Here is a 13670-nt window from a genome sequence, read left to right on the forward strand (position 1 = left end):
CACCAGCACCGTGATATAGAGCACTGACACCAGCACCGTGATATAGAGCACTGACACCAGCAACGTGATATAGGGTGGAAACTATACTTTACATTGAAGGTGACCCTTATTGTCTTTAATAATGGTAAGGTCTAAGAAGGATATACTCGAAGTGCTGGGATCCACTTCTTGTTTGCGCTCCAGTGTGGATCACAGGCATCTGGGCTCCCCGCGCGCCGGTGACGTCATGACGCAGTTACTCGTATACTACGTCAGCTCTGATGCTGTTTATACCCAGGTACATATGTTTACTTTTGGTCATTTCCTCTTTCACCAGATATACCTCTGCCTAATCCCAGCTGATGTTATACTGTGTTGGCTAATGATATAGCCATACAGTGGAGATCTTGCAGTCACAGCACCCACAGACGCTTTTATTTATTGCCTTACTCTGTGCACACCCAGCTCTTTAAAGGCATTTATCTACTTTTTATTACAATATTGAGCCTCTGACCTTCATCTTAGTACTTCCACCCCCTACTGGTTACTATCGGCAGGTTCAGGCTTGTGAGTATATTGTATCTTTCCAGTATTATTTAACCACTTCCCACCCAGCCAATGCACATATACGGCTGGGTGGGAGCCGTCTACTTCTGATAGGATGTTTAGGAATGTCCTTCAGAAGGAGCGGGATCACGCGCGCGCATGCCCCGCGCATGCCCCGCGCAGCGGCGCGATCCCGATGTGCTCGTGTCACCCGGACACGGCGCATCTCAGATCTGCAGGAGGGCTCTGTGATTGGCCCTCCTGATCACATGATGGCCGTGTCCAATCACGGCCGTCATGTGATGTGAACAAACAGCCGGTTGCTAGGCAATCGGCTCCTCCTCTCCTCACACAGAAGTCATCGCTGAGGAGAGGAGAGCAGATCGCTGCAGCCGGCTGATGATCAGTGAGTATGAGCTGTTTTTTACAGCTTTTTACTCACTGATCATCAGTCTAGTATAAACACACAACACACCACACAGTATAAACACAATGTCCCCACATATGTCCCCAAAACACACATGTCCCCAAAACATACATGTCCCCAAATAATAAAAACACATGTCCCTAATAATAAAAACATGTACCCCACATATGTCCCACTAAAATCACATGTCCCAATGATTATCTGCACACATATGTACGTGATCACCTGCACACATATGTACATGATAATTTGTGTACATATGTCCGTGATCACACAAACCAATTTTTATACACTTAACGGAATTTTTTTTACCAAAAACATGTAGCAGAATACATTTTGGCTTAAATTTATGACAAAATTAGATTTTATTGGATTTCTTTTAAAATAGGAAAAAGAAAATATTGTTTTTTTTCCAAATTTCCTCTTTTTTTGCGCTTATATCGCAAAAAATAAAAAACGGAGTCGTGAATAAATAACACCAAAATAAAGCTCTATTTGTGCGAACAAAATGATAAAAATTTCATTTGGGTACAGTGTAGCATGACCGCGCAATTGTCACTGAAAGCGATAGAGCGATGAAAGCTGAAAATTGGGCTGGGAAGGAAGGGGGCGAAAGTGCCCTGTATTGAAGTGGTTAAGATAAATGCTGCTGTAGAGCCATGCACCTATTGATTTGTTATATTTGTACTAAAGAGAGGACCGGAGCGAGAATGCATCAGAGGGGAATCTAGGGGAGGGCGAGTGACACACTAGGGTGCTTTGGGCAGAAGTAGGCAGGGCTGCAGAGAGGGAGCGGCCATATAAAAAGGGGGCGGAGCTGAGAACGGGCAGTCGGAAGAAGGAGAGCACACGAGGAGGCAGTTTTCCCACCCACCCTCCCTTTTGTTCTTATGTTCCAGTTTTGGATGTGTTAATAATTTTTGTTGTCTTTGCAGGATCGAACACGGTGGGTCATCATGACAGCTGGGGAGTTGGCGGTGTTTGTTTGTTGGTCAGTGACGGTAGCAGTAAGGCTGGGTTCACACCGCTGCGATGCGGGAACGCCGCGAATCCGCGGCGTTTTCCCGCATCGCACACCTCCCGCCGGAAGTTCACACTGCCCTATGCGGACGGCTGGGAGTGTCAATGTTATGTTAATGACACCCCCAGATCCGTCCGCATATCGCAGTGCGATCTGCCGACTCGCACAGGAATCGGATTGCATGGTGTGAACCCCCATGCGATCCGATTCTGTTGCGGACCAAAAAAAGGGTCCCGTGCGAGTTTGCTGCGGGAGCGCTGCGAATTCAGCCATACTATCTGTATGGCTGAACTCGCATCGCTACGGAGATCGGATGTGATTTGCGGTGCGAATCACATCCGGATCTCCCCCCGCAGCAGTGTGAACCCAGCCTAATAGAAGTGGTAAAGTTGTACATCAAAACTTGAATACTAGTGTTGATGCACTGCGCGAAAGGTGGTTGTCTCCGAGCGGTACAGCTGGAGGCCTATGAGGTTGTGGTAAAGGTCCCGCAGTGCCCCCTGGTGTATATATATTTATATATACGGTAAAAGGAGTTAGCTCCGTCACTGACCAATAAATCAGGTGAAACATGTTGTTTCTATGTGTTTGATATGTTGAAGGCTGGCCGTTCTGTGCAGCATTTCCGCCACAGCATTCTGTGCAGTATTTCCGTCACAGCGTTCTGTGCAGCATTTCCGTCACAGCGTTCTGTCCATTTTTTCCTGTCACAGCGGTCTGTCCAGCGTTACTGTCATAGCAGTCTGTCCAGCATTACTGTCATAGCAGTCTGTCCAGCATTACTGTCATAGCAGTCTGTCCAGCATTTCAGTCATAGCGTTCTGTCCAGCATGTCTGGCATAGCGTTTCTGCCCCTGGATGCCTGTCATAGCGTTCTGCCCCGGCATGTCTGTCATAGCTTTCTGCCCCAGGACTTCTGTCATAGCGTTCTGCCCCTGGACTTCTGTCATAGCGTTCTGCCCCTGGTCTGTTGTCATAGCGTTCTGCCCCTGGTCTGCTGTCATAGCGTTCTACCCCTGGACTGCTGTCATAGCTTTCTACCCCTGGACTGATGTCATAGCGTTCTACCCCTGGACTGCTGTCATAGCGTTCTACCCCTGGACTGCTGTCATAGCGTTCTGAACCAGGATTTCTGTCATGGTGTTCTGAATCAGGCAGGATTTCTGTCCTTCCTCGGGCCAGGCCTTGTTCCTTTCCCCTCACGTATCCTCTCATTTCACAAGCAGTTCATTCTCGGGTCTGGGTGTCGCGGGCATCAGGCTCATTTCAATCTTTCAGGAGATGTTTCAGTTGGGTTCAGGGTAGTGTCACAGGTTCAATAGGGGGTTCCTTCTCATCGCCAAGTCAGGAGTCGGTGTGTTCTTTTGCCACTGCGAACACTTTCCGGTTACTTGCTGGATACGTACTGCTGCCGTCCGGGAGCACACCTTTATCCATGATGGTTCATTACCTTCCCTTCTTCACCTAAATTTTGTGTCTTTTTGCCCTCTTCTCAGGCATACTGACCAGCTAGGCCAAGGCACACCTCAGGCCTTGGTTCTTAGGAGTATCGCATTTCCCGCTTGAAGACTCTGACTACAAGTTGAAGGCTGGCCGCAGGCCAGCCTGTATTTGTAGGAGGAGCCTGAAAGGGCTATTTAAACCTCCTCCTCTGTCAGGGCCAGTGTTGTTAGGATTTCTGGGTTCCCACCCACCCGTTCCTCAGTTTTCATACATTCTCATAGTATTTTGTTCTTATTCTTACATTCAGGGTATGCCCTCTTCTCAGGCATACTGACCAGCTAGGCCAAGGCACACCTCAGGCCTTGGTTCTTAGGAGTATCGCGTTTCCCGCTTGAAGACTCTGACTACAAGTTGTAAGGCTGGCCGCAGGCCAGCCTGTATTTGTAGGAGGAGCCTGAAAGGGCTATTTAAACCTCCTCCTCTGTCAGGGCCAGTGTCGTTAGGATTTCTGGGTTCCCACCCACCCGTTCCCCAGTTTCATACATTCTCATAGTAATTTGTCCTTATTCTTACATTCAGGGTATGCCCTCTTCTCAGGCATACTGACCAGCTAGGCCAAGGCACACCTCAGGCCTTGGTTTTTAGGAGTATCGCATTTCCCGCTTGAAGACTCTGACTACAAATGTTATTATATTCAAAGTTAATTTGGAGTTTATTGCAGTTGGTTTAATAAAGGCTGTTGTGGCCATTTTACTCCATAAGAATGGTGTGGTCTCTTATTAAAGGGAAAAAGGGGTTGGGAGTAAAAGGGGCTGTATGCAGCAGAGAGTGGCTTATCTGGGCTACACTGGTCATGTGACTATACTTATATTCTAGACTATGTATATACGAGATGTATGGTATGCCTAGGAAAAAGGATGGATAGTCTGAAACATGTCGGCATCATTCTCAATTCTACATATGTCGCAAGCCAACTGTTAACCAAGTCCCGTCAAGTACCTTTTATTGCACATGTTGAAAATTTGAATATACATGTATTAAAGTCTTCTAATAAATATATAGTTACATTTTATCTACGGACTGGTCCATCTTATTTAGAACATCCCTAGGGGTATCGGCTGTGCGTTTAGCACTAGGCCATTTTTTTCTATGATGTCTAAGGTACACTGCCTGTTCCAAACAAACAGAATTGGGGGGGGGGGGGTAGAGTTTCAGGAGCTCACAGAGGATGTTACAAAGTGTCAGAAAAATCACAGTAAAGGCTAATTCACACTAGCAAATTGGGGGGCAATAAAACCCCAAGGCTAAAACCACCCTTTTACCACCCACCAACTGCTAACTGCAGAAGCAGCAGCAGGGGGCATGCACATGCTGTGGCTGCAGCAGGACTTATACCCCCTGTTGCTTTGACCTGGTTTATTCAAGATGATGGGGTCGCTCTCCAACCGCATGCAATGCAAGCAGTTGCAGCTTCATAGGACAGCAATCAAGTGGTTAAAGCAGGAGGTGAAAAAGTGATACAATGCCTCCTCACCTTAAATGCTCTCTGAAGAGTGATCCGAAAGAAAATCACTCTTCAAAGACAAAAGCAAGTGTGACTGAGCCCTAAGGCCCCATTCTCACCTGAGCGTTTTGTAGCTTGAAGCCTGAAGCTACAAAACGCTGGAGGGGAAAAAATCTATTATTCTAAAAAGAATGTAAAAAGAAGGAAAACGCCCAAATCTGCCCGATTCGACAAAAAAGGGTCCAGAACTTGTTTGAGCTTCAGGCGACATGGAGTGGAGATATGAACCATCTCCATTATTCTCAATGGAGATGGTTCATATCTCCACTCCATGTCGCCTGAAGCTCAAACAAGTTCTGGACCCTTTTTTGTCGAATCGGGCAGATTTGGGCGTTTTCCTTCTTTTTACATTGGTGACCTTTTGCCCTTTTACCTTTGCCCAGCACAAAATCGCGGCAAAACACAGTAAAAAACATCGCAAAATCACGGTTTCTGCCTGAAAACGCTACGTTCAGGTGTGAATGGGGCCTAAGGTTGGTCATACAATTTTCTTCTACAATTTTCATTTATATTTACCAAAACCATATACTATGAGGTAGAGCTGCATGATTAATCATTAAGCATCGCTATTGAGATTTTTCCCCCTTGCGATCTCGAAAAAAGTATTTCCCAATTCTTTCTATGCAGAGAATTCTCTCTGCTCTGCTAAAGCCCTCAAAAGAAAGGAAAACAAATCTGGACAGTCTGCCAAGAATTTTTCAACATTCTTTAACAGTGGAACTTAAAGATAAACATTGTAATGATTTGTCCTTTAGATGAAAGGAATACACTTTTGTTGGTTTCAAGTTAAAATCACTTTTTTTTTGCTAGAAAATTATTTAGAACCCCCAAACATTATATATAAATATTTTTTTAGTAGAGACCCTAGAGAATAAAATGGTGGTTGTTGCAATTTTTTATGTCACACTGTATTTGCGCAGCAGTCATTCAAATGCAAATTTTTGGGGAAAAAAATTACAATTTAATGAATTAAAAAAAAAACTAACCAGTAAAGTTAACCCTTTTTTTTTTTTTTTTTTATATAATGTGAAAGATTTTACACCGCGAGAATCGTGAGAGAATCGCGATCCTTTTAGTCTAAGCAAAAAAATTGTGATTCTCATTTTGGCCAGAATCGTGCAGCTCTACTATGAGGTCAACCCTAAACACGTTCAATTTGTATGCAATCAGGCAGGCCCATGTACTACATAGAAAATCTAAAGGAAATTGAATAAGAAAATTGTATAATGTATGACCAGCTATAGAAACAAGTTAAACAAAAATAGATTACAGGATCAATAAAGCGATAGTAAAGTCTGCTTTGTCATTTTTACCTATAGGTAAGCCTATAATAAGGCTTACCTGTAGGTAAAATGAATATCTCCTAAACGTGCGCCATTTAGGAGATATTCACTCTGCATGCAGCCGCTGACATCACCCGTGCTTGTGCTCTGAAGGTCCGGCATACCATGCCATACCTTTGTGCCAGAACCGAGGGCTCCTGCGCGCATGCATGGGAAGTGAGGTCATCGCGGCAGCTCCGGCCACTCACAGCGCCAGAGCCGGTGATCCTGGAAGAAAGGACAGGAGGAGATGTCAGCCCTCTCAGAGGGGAGAGGGCGCCGCTGAGAGAACTTTGTTTTAAGGTATTTTATAATGTGCTGGTATGCGATGCATACTAGCACATTATGCCATTGTCTTGCAGGGTTTTATTCATTTCAGCAGTTTACAACTGCTTTAAGTAGGGGATGTGTGGATTTTTTTTATTTATTTTTTTGGAAAATAAGGATATCGTTTCACTTTAAAGCAAAGCCAAACCTGTTGATTTTAACGGCCTCACAAAACAAAGCAGAGAATGATAACTGTCAGGTGCTTGTGCTCTCAACCAAACTGTCAAGGCATAAAAAGGTTGGTGTCATAACTGATCACATGTGCAGCACTCATACACCTGCAGAACAGAGGCTGAAGCTGGATACACACTATACAAATTTCTGTAGATTTTTTCCTTCAGATTTACCAAAACCATATAATAAGAGGTGAAACCTCAGGAGTTTCAATTTGTATGCAATCAGGCAGACCCTTGCAATACATGGTTTTGGTAAATCTAAAGGAAATTGGACAACAAAATTTGTATAGTGTGTATGGGGTCTTAGGCCTCGTACACACGGTACGATTATTGGCCAACTGAGCGTCTGATCTCTCTCAAAAGGGCATGTGCCAGGATCTTGTCTTGCATTCAACGGTACACAATTGTGCAACTAACACAAACGTAGTGACGTACTACGAGGAATTTTAGCTCTTGAGCGCCACCCTTTGGGCTCCTTTTGCTAATTTTGTGTTTGGTGAGCATTGATTCCGAGCATGCGTGTTTGTACTTTCAACTTTTGTGTGACGTATTTGTGTACTGACCATATGAAAATCTGACATCAAACCGCTGAAAATTTACTAGCCTGCCATCCAACATTTTTTGGCCGAAAGTTGGACAGCAAATGTCAAAAGGAGCATACTAACGGTCAGATTTTAGAACAACAGTCTGTCAACAGACAGTCCCCTGCCAACAATCGTACCGTGTAAAGCTGGCCATACATGATACAATTTTCCTTTAGATTTACCAAAACCAAATATTATGGTCAAACCTAAACACTTTCAATTTGTATGCAATCAGGCAGGCCCTTGGACTGCATAGTTGAAGGTAAATCTTAAGAGGTTGGCGAGTAATTTTTTCACATTTGACATGAGACTAACATGCAACAAAAAACAGACAAACGGTCCTCCGAAAATCTGATCGTGTGTATGGGGCTTTACAAGGTGGCCACCTTAAAGCAGAACTAAACCCTCTGATCCTTTACAACCAGCTAAGGCTGGTCACACATTATACAATTTCCTTTAGATTTACCTTAAACGATATAGTCCAAGGGCCTGCCTGATTGCATACAAATTGAAAGTGTTTAGGTTTGACCATAATATATGGTTTTGGGAAATCTAAAGGAAAGCATTTGACACAGTTCCCCATAAACATTTACTGTACAACGTAAGGTCAGTTGGCATGGACCATAGGGTGAGTACATGGATTGAAAACTGGGTTCAAGGGTGAGTTCAGAGGGTGGTGATAAATGGGGAGTGCTCAATGGAATGGTCAGGGGTGGGTAGTGGGGACCCCCAGGGTTCTGTGCTGGGACCGATCCTATTTAATTTGTTCATAAACGACCTGGAGGATGGGATAAACAGTACATGTATCTGTATTTGCGAAAGATACTAAGAACCTCTGGGGGGAATCTAGGATGGAAAAGGACCTGGGTGTCCTAGTAGATGGTAGGCTCAGCAATGGCATGGAATGCCAAGCTGCTGCTAACAAAGCAAACAGAATATTGACATTAAAAAGGGGATCAACTCCAGAGATAAAACGATAATTCTCCCGCTCTACAAGACTCTGGTCCGGCCGCACCTGGAGTATGCTGTGCAGTTCTGGGCTCTAGTCCTCAGGAAGGATGTACTGGAAATGGAGCGAGTACAAAGAAGGGCAACAAAGCTAATAAAGGGTCTGGAGGATATTAGTTATGAGGAAAGGTTGTGAGCACTGAACTTATTCTCTCTGGAGAAGAGACGCTTGAGAGGGGATATGATTTCAATGTACAAATATGGTACTGGTGATGCCACAATAGGGATAAAACTTTTCCGCAGAAGGGAGTTTAACAAGACTTGTGGCCACTCATTAACCACTCGAGATCCGCGCTATAGCCAAATGACGGCTACAGCGCGGATCTCCTTTTCCGGGACGACGTCAATAGACGTCGTCCCGTGCACGAGCGCCCTGAGGGGCGCGCGCGGCGCGCTCTGTGATCGGCGAGTCGAAGAGACTCGCCTGATCACCGATCCATGCAAGGGGTCGATCCCGACCCCTTATCACGTGATCAGCTGTCAGCCAATGACAGCTGATCATGTGATATAACGGAGTCGGTAATCGGCTATTATTCCTCCTCGCGCTGACAGCGCCAGGAGAAAAAAAAAAGACGATCGCGGCGGCCGTGATCGGGACATCAGTCCCGATCATGGCCAGCCCTGTTAGTGCCCACCTGCCCCCTGCCAGTGCCACAATAGAAAAAATAAAGGGCCCCCCGTCAGTGCCACCCAGCAGTGCCCATAGTGCCACCCAGCAGTGCCCACAGTGCCACCCAGCAGTGCCCACAGTGCCACCCAGCAGTGCCCACAATCTGCCTCAACATAGGTGCTGCACCCCAGTGCCACATATCCGTGCCCATCAGTGTCATCTACCAGTGCCCAGCAGTGCCGCCCATCAGTGCCCAGCAGTGCCACCTATCAGAGCCACCTATCAGTGCCACCTATCAGTGCCCATCAGTCCCATCTACCAGTGGTACCTATCAGTGCCCATCCGTGCCACCCATCCGTGCCACCCATCTGTGCCACCCATCCATGCCACCTTATCTGGGCCCATCTTTGCCCATCAGTGCCGCCTTATCTGTGCCCATCGGTGCCGCCTTATCTGTTCCTATTAGTGCCGCCTTAACTATGCCTATCAGTGCCCACCAATGCAGCCTATCAGTGCCCACCAATGCAGCCCATCAGTGCCCACCAGTGCAGCCTATCAGTGCCGCCTCATCAGCGCACTTCAATGAAGGAGAAAAATGACCCATTTGCAAAATTTTATAACAAACTATTAAACATGATTTTTTTTTTTTTTTTGCATCTTTTTTTGTTTGTTTAGCAAAAAATAAAACTCCCAGCTGTAATTAAATACCACCAAAAGAAAGCTCTATTTGTGGGAAAAAAATGATAAAAATTTCATTTGGGTACAGTGTTGTATGCCCGCGCAATTGTCATTTAAAGTGCATCAGCGCTGAAAGCTGAAAATTGGTCTGGGACTGAGGGGAGTTTAAGTACCCAGTAAGCAAGTGGTTAAAGTGATAAGAAAAGAGGTTTAACCTTAAACTGCGTAGAAAATTCTTTACTGTAAGAGCGACAAGGATGTGGCATTCCCTTGCACAAACGGTGGTCTCGGGGGACCACAACATACAGGGATATACAATGTAATACTGACAATATAATCGCACACATAGGTTGAACTTGTGTCTTTTCATGTAACTATGTAATGTGTTGAATAGTTGTGTATGTATTCTTTCGTTTCTGAGCATGTAGTCTTGCTCTTACAATTTTTTTCAGACAAAATCTGTACTAATTAAATGAAAATCGGAGGTTGTGTTTATGTACCATTAAAATATTATAGTCTGCACATCCAGCTTTTGTCGTACGAAAAATCGGAATCGGCTTTCGAAAGCAGCGTACTAACGATCTGAAAATCAGCAGATCGTTCGTTGGATGAAATTTTACTTCCGATTTTCGTATTGTGTGTACGGGGCTTTAGACCGTCCAGTACCCAAGCTGGCATGTGATTTTTTTTTTAAATCACGTGTTCTTAAAAAAACGCACCACGATAAATTTGCGATCAACTGGATCAGTGTGAAAGCAGCCTAAAAGGACATCTATGGCCACACCATACATTTACATTTTTTAGCATCATCATTTTTGACAATCCGAGATAAGCCTACTTAAAAAACCTCTTTTCAATTTGTCTTTGTCGTCTGCTGGCCATGTCCCTTTCCAGCTCTTCCTGGATTCCCAACATGCTTTTCAGCTTCTCCTTAAAGTGGAACTTCACCCAAAAGAGGAAGTTCCGCTTCCCTCCCCCATCATGTTTGGAAGAGATACTAGTTGTGCGAAGTACCCACTTCCACACCGACCACCTAGGAGATCAGAGCAAAAGTTCTCCCTTCCACCAAACCCCACCTTCCCCATCTCACCCCCCCCCCCCCCCCCCACGCACACATCCTCTTCAGACACACCACAGGTCCCAGGAGGCTGCAGGACCATTCAAAGGCGCATGCAGTAGGGGAGCTACATAGTTACATAGTTCGTCAGGTTGAAAAAAGACACAAGTCCATCTAGTTCAACCATAAAAATAAATAAATAGAAAAAATTATATCAAACAATCCCAAACAATCCCATATACCCAATTCTACATCCACAGTTGATCCAGAGGAAGGCGAAAAACCCCAGCAAAGCATGATCCAATTTGCTACAGCAGGGGAAACAATTTCTTCCTGACCCACAAGAGGCAATTGGATTTTCCCTGGATAAACCTATACCTATAAATGTTAGTACCCAGTTATATTGTGTGCATTTAGAAAAGAATCCAGGCATTTCTTAAAGCAATCTACTGAGCTGGCCAGAACCACGTCTGGAGGGAGTCTATTCCACATTTCCACAGCTCTAACTGTAAAGAAACCTTTCCATATCTGTAGATGAAATCTCTTTTCCTCTAGACCAGGGGTTTCCAAACTGTGGCCCAAGGGCCAGATGTGGCCCTTTGCTAGTCTTTACCCAGCCCCTTAAGGTGGGACACTATTCCTCCCGCTGACACCAATGATGGGGCACTATTCCTCCCACTGATACCAATAATGGATCATTATTCCTCCCACTGATACCAATAATGGGGCACTATTCCTCCCATTATCACCAATGATGGAGCACTATTCCTCCCACTGGTACCAACAATGGGGCACTATTTCTTCTACCGATACCAATGATGGGATACTTTTCCTCCTGCTAATAGGGGCACTCCTCCTCCTATTGATCACTAACCCTGAGGCCATATTTAATCTCACTGATGCTGGGTCTGGGACATTTTCTGCCCCCACTGGCTACACTCCAGCCCACCTAGAGGCTGAAGGACATTAAACTGGCCCTTTGTTTGAAAAGTTTGGAGACCCCTGCTCTAGACGTAAAGAGTGCCCCCCGTCCTCTGTGTTGACCGTAAAGTGAATAACTCAACCCCAAGTTCACTATATGGACCACTTATGTATTTGTACATGTTGATCATATCCCACCTTTAATCTCCTCTTCTCAAGAGGGAATAGATTCAGTTCCTTTAATCTTTCCTCATAGTTGAGATCCTCCATGCCTCTTATCAGTTTGGTTGCCCTTCTCTGCACTTTCTCCAGTTCCCCGATATACTTTTTATGAACTGGTGCACAAAACTGAACTGCACATTCCAGCTGAGGTCTTACTAATGATTTGTAGAGGGGCAAAATAATATCTCACTCTCTGGAGTCCATTCCTCTCTTATACAAGAAAGGACTTTGTTCGTTTTGAAAACCGCAGCTTGGCATTGCATGTTATTATTGAGCTTGTGATCTACCAAAACCCCCAGATCCTTCTCCACTATGGATCCCCCCAGTTGCACTCCCCCAAGTATGTATTATGCATGCATAGTCTTAGCCCCCAAGTGCATAACTTTACATTTATCAACATTAAACCTCATCTGCCACATAGTCGCCCAATTAGGCAGAGCATTGAGGTCGGCTTGTAAGTTGGAGACATCCTGTAAGGATGTTATTCCACTGCATAGTTTGGTGTCATCTGCAAAGACTGAAATGGTACTTTTAATCCCAGACCCAATATCATTAATAAAGATATTAAACCTTGAGGTACACCACTGATAACCTTAGACCATTCAGAGTAAGAATCATTAACCACTACTCTCTGAATTCTGTCTTTTAGCCAGTTTTCTATCTATTTACAAACTGATATTTACAAGTCTGTAGACTTTACCTTACACATTAGCTGTGTGTGGAGAACTGTATAGAACGCTGACTGTGAAGCCGCAATGAATCACATCTGCCTTCCCACATTAAACATGTCCGCTCCGACAGAGGCGGCTCTTTAATTAGGCAAATTAGGCGATCGCTTAAGGCCTCGCGCTCACAGGGGCCTCGCGACCGCACAATTTGCCTACTGAAGAAAAGGGAGCACTGCCGTAACTTGGGCAGCTGGTGGACCCGTGCTGCCCCTGGGTCTGATGCCACAGCTGCGGGAGTCGGGACACTACTAGCAGCGCTGCCTGCCTGCACTAAGCAGTGAGGGGGAATCGCTGCAGCGGGGAATAATTACAGGAACCATGCCCTGCATCTGTGTCCGTCCAGCAGATGAAAGCTCTAAAGATCCGCCCCCCACCCTTCCGCGCTGGACGGACACTGATACAAGGCACCATGGTTCCTGAATTGCTCCCCTGCAGCCTCATCTCGGTCAAAGCCTCGTGTCAGGCAGAGTTTTCTTCTCTGCCCGACACATCACATCATACTGCTGATGCAGACAGCAGGACCTGCGGGCAGCGATAGCGGGACTCGGGAGCCCTGGAAGAAGTACACGCACAGTGAGTAGAGGGCTGTGTGTGATAGAGGCGGAGGCTGGGCGGGACTATGGGACTACAATCTCCAGCATGTCTACGAAGGAGGAGCACTTATTGTGGGGCTGGGGGTGAAAGCATGGTATATAAGTCCCACTTGAAGTGTAGGTGAGAGCACATGTGTCTGGATGGCAGGAGGAGGAGCTCAGAACACCCTGATTTTTATCTGCAATCAGTGGTGGCTGGTGTTTTCTTGGGGGGGGGTGGCAAACAATCCACCCCCCGCCAGCCCCCTGTCAGGTCGCAGATGGCACAGTGGGCCCTCCCAAGTTCAGGGGCGGCACCCCCCCACCGCCCCCGTTAGTCAGGTTAGTCAGTCAGGGCCCGCACTTACCCCATATAGCGAGCTTCTCTTCCCCCGTTCCCCAGTGTCTCCTCCCTCCTCCTCCTGTCGGCCGATCGGATCTCATCTTCATTCGGCCAATCGAGTGACGGGTCTCATGGCCTGCTT

Source organism: Lithobates pipiens, unplaced genomic scaffold, assembly GCF_037356315.1.
Source record: "Lithobates pipiens isolate NorthernLeopardFrog02 unplaced genomic scaffold, aLitPip1_a1.2 Scaffold_22, whole genome shotgun sequence".
In the NCBI taxonomy this organism is placed as follows: Eukaryota; Metazoa; Chordata; class Amphibia; order Anura; family Ranidae; genus Lithobates; species Lithobates pipiens.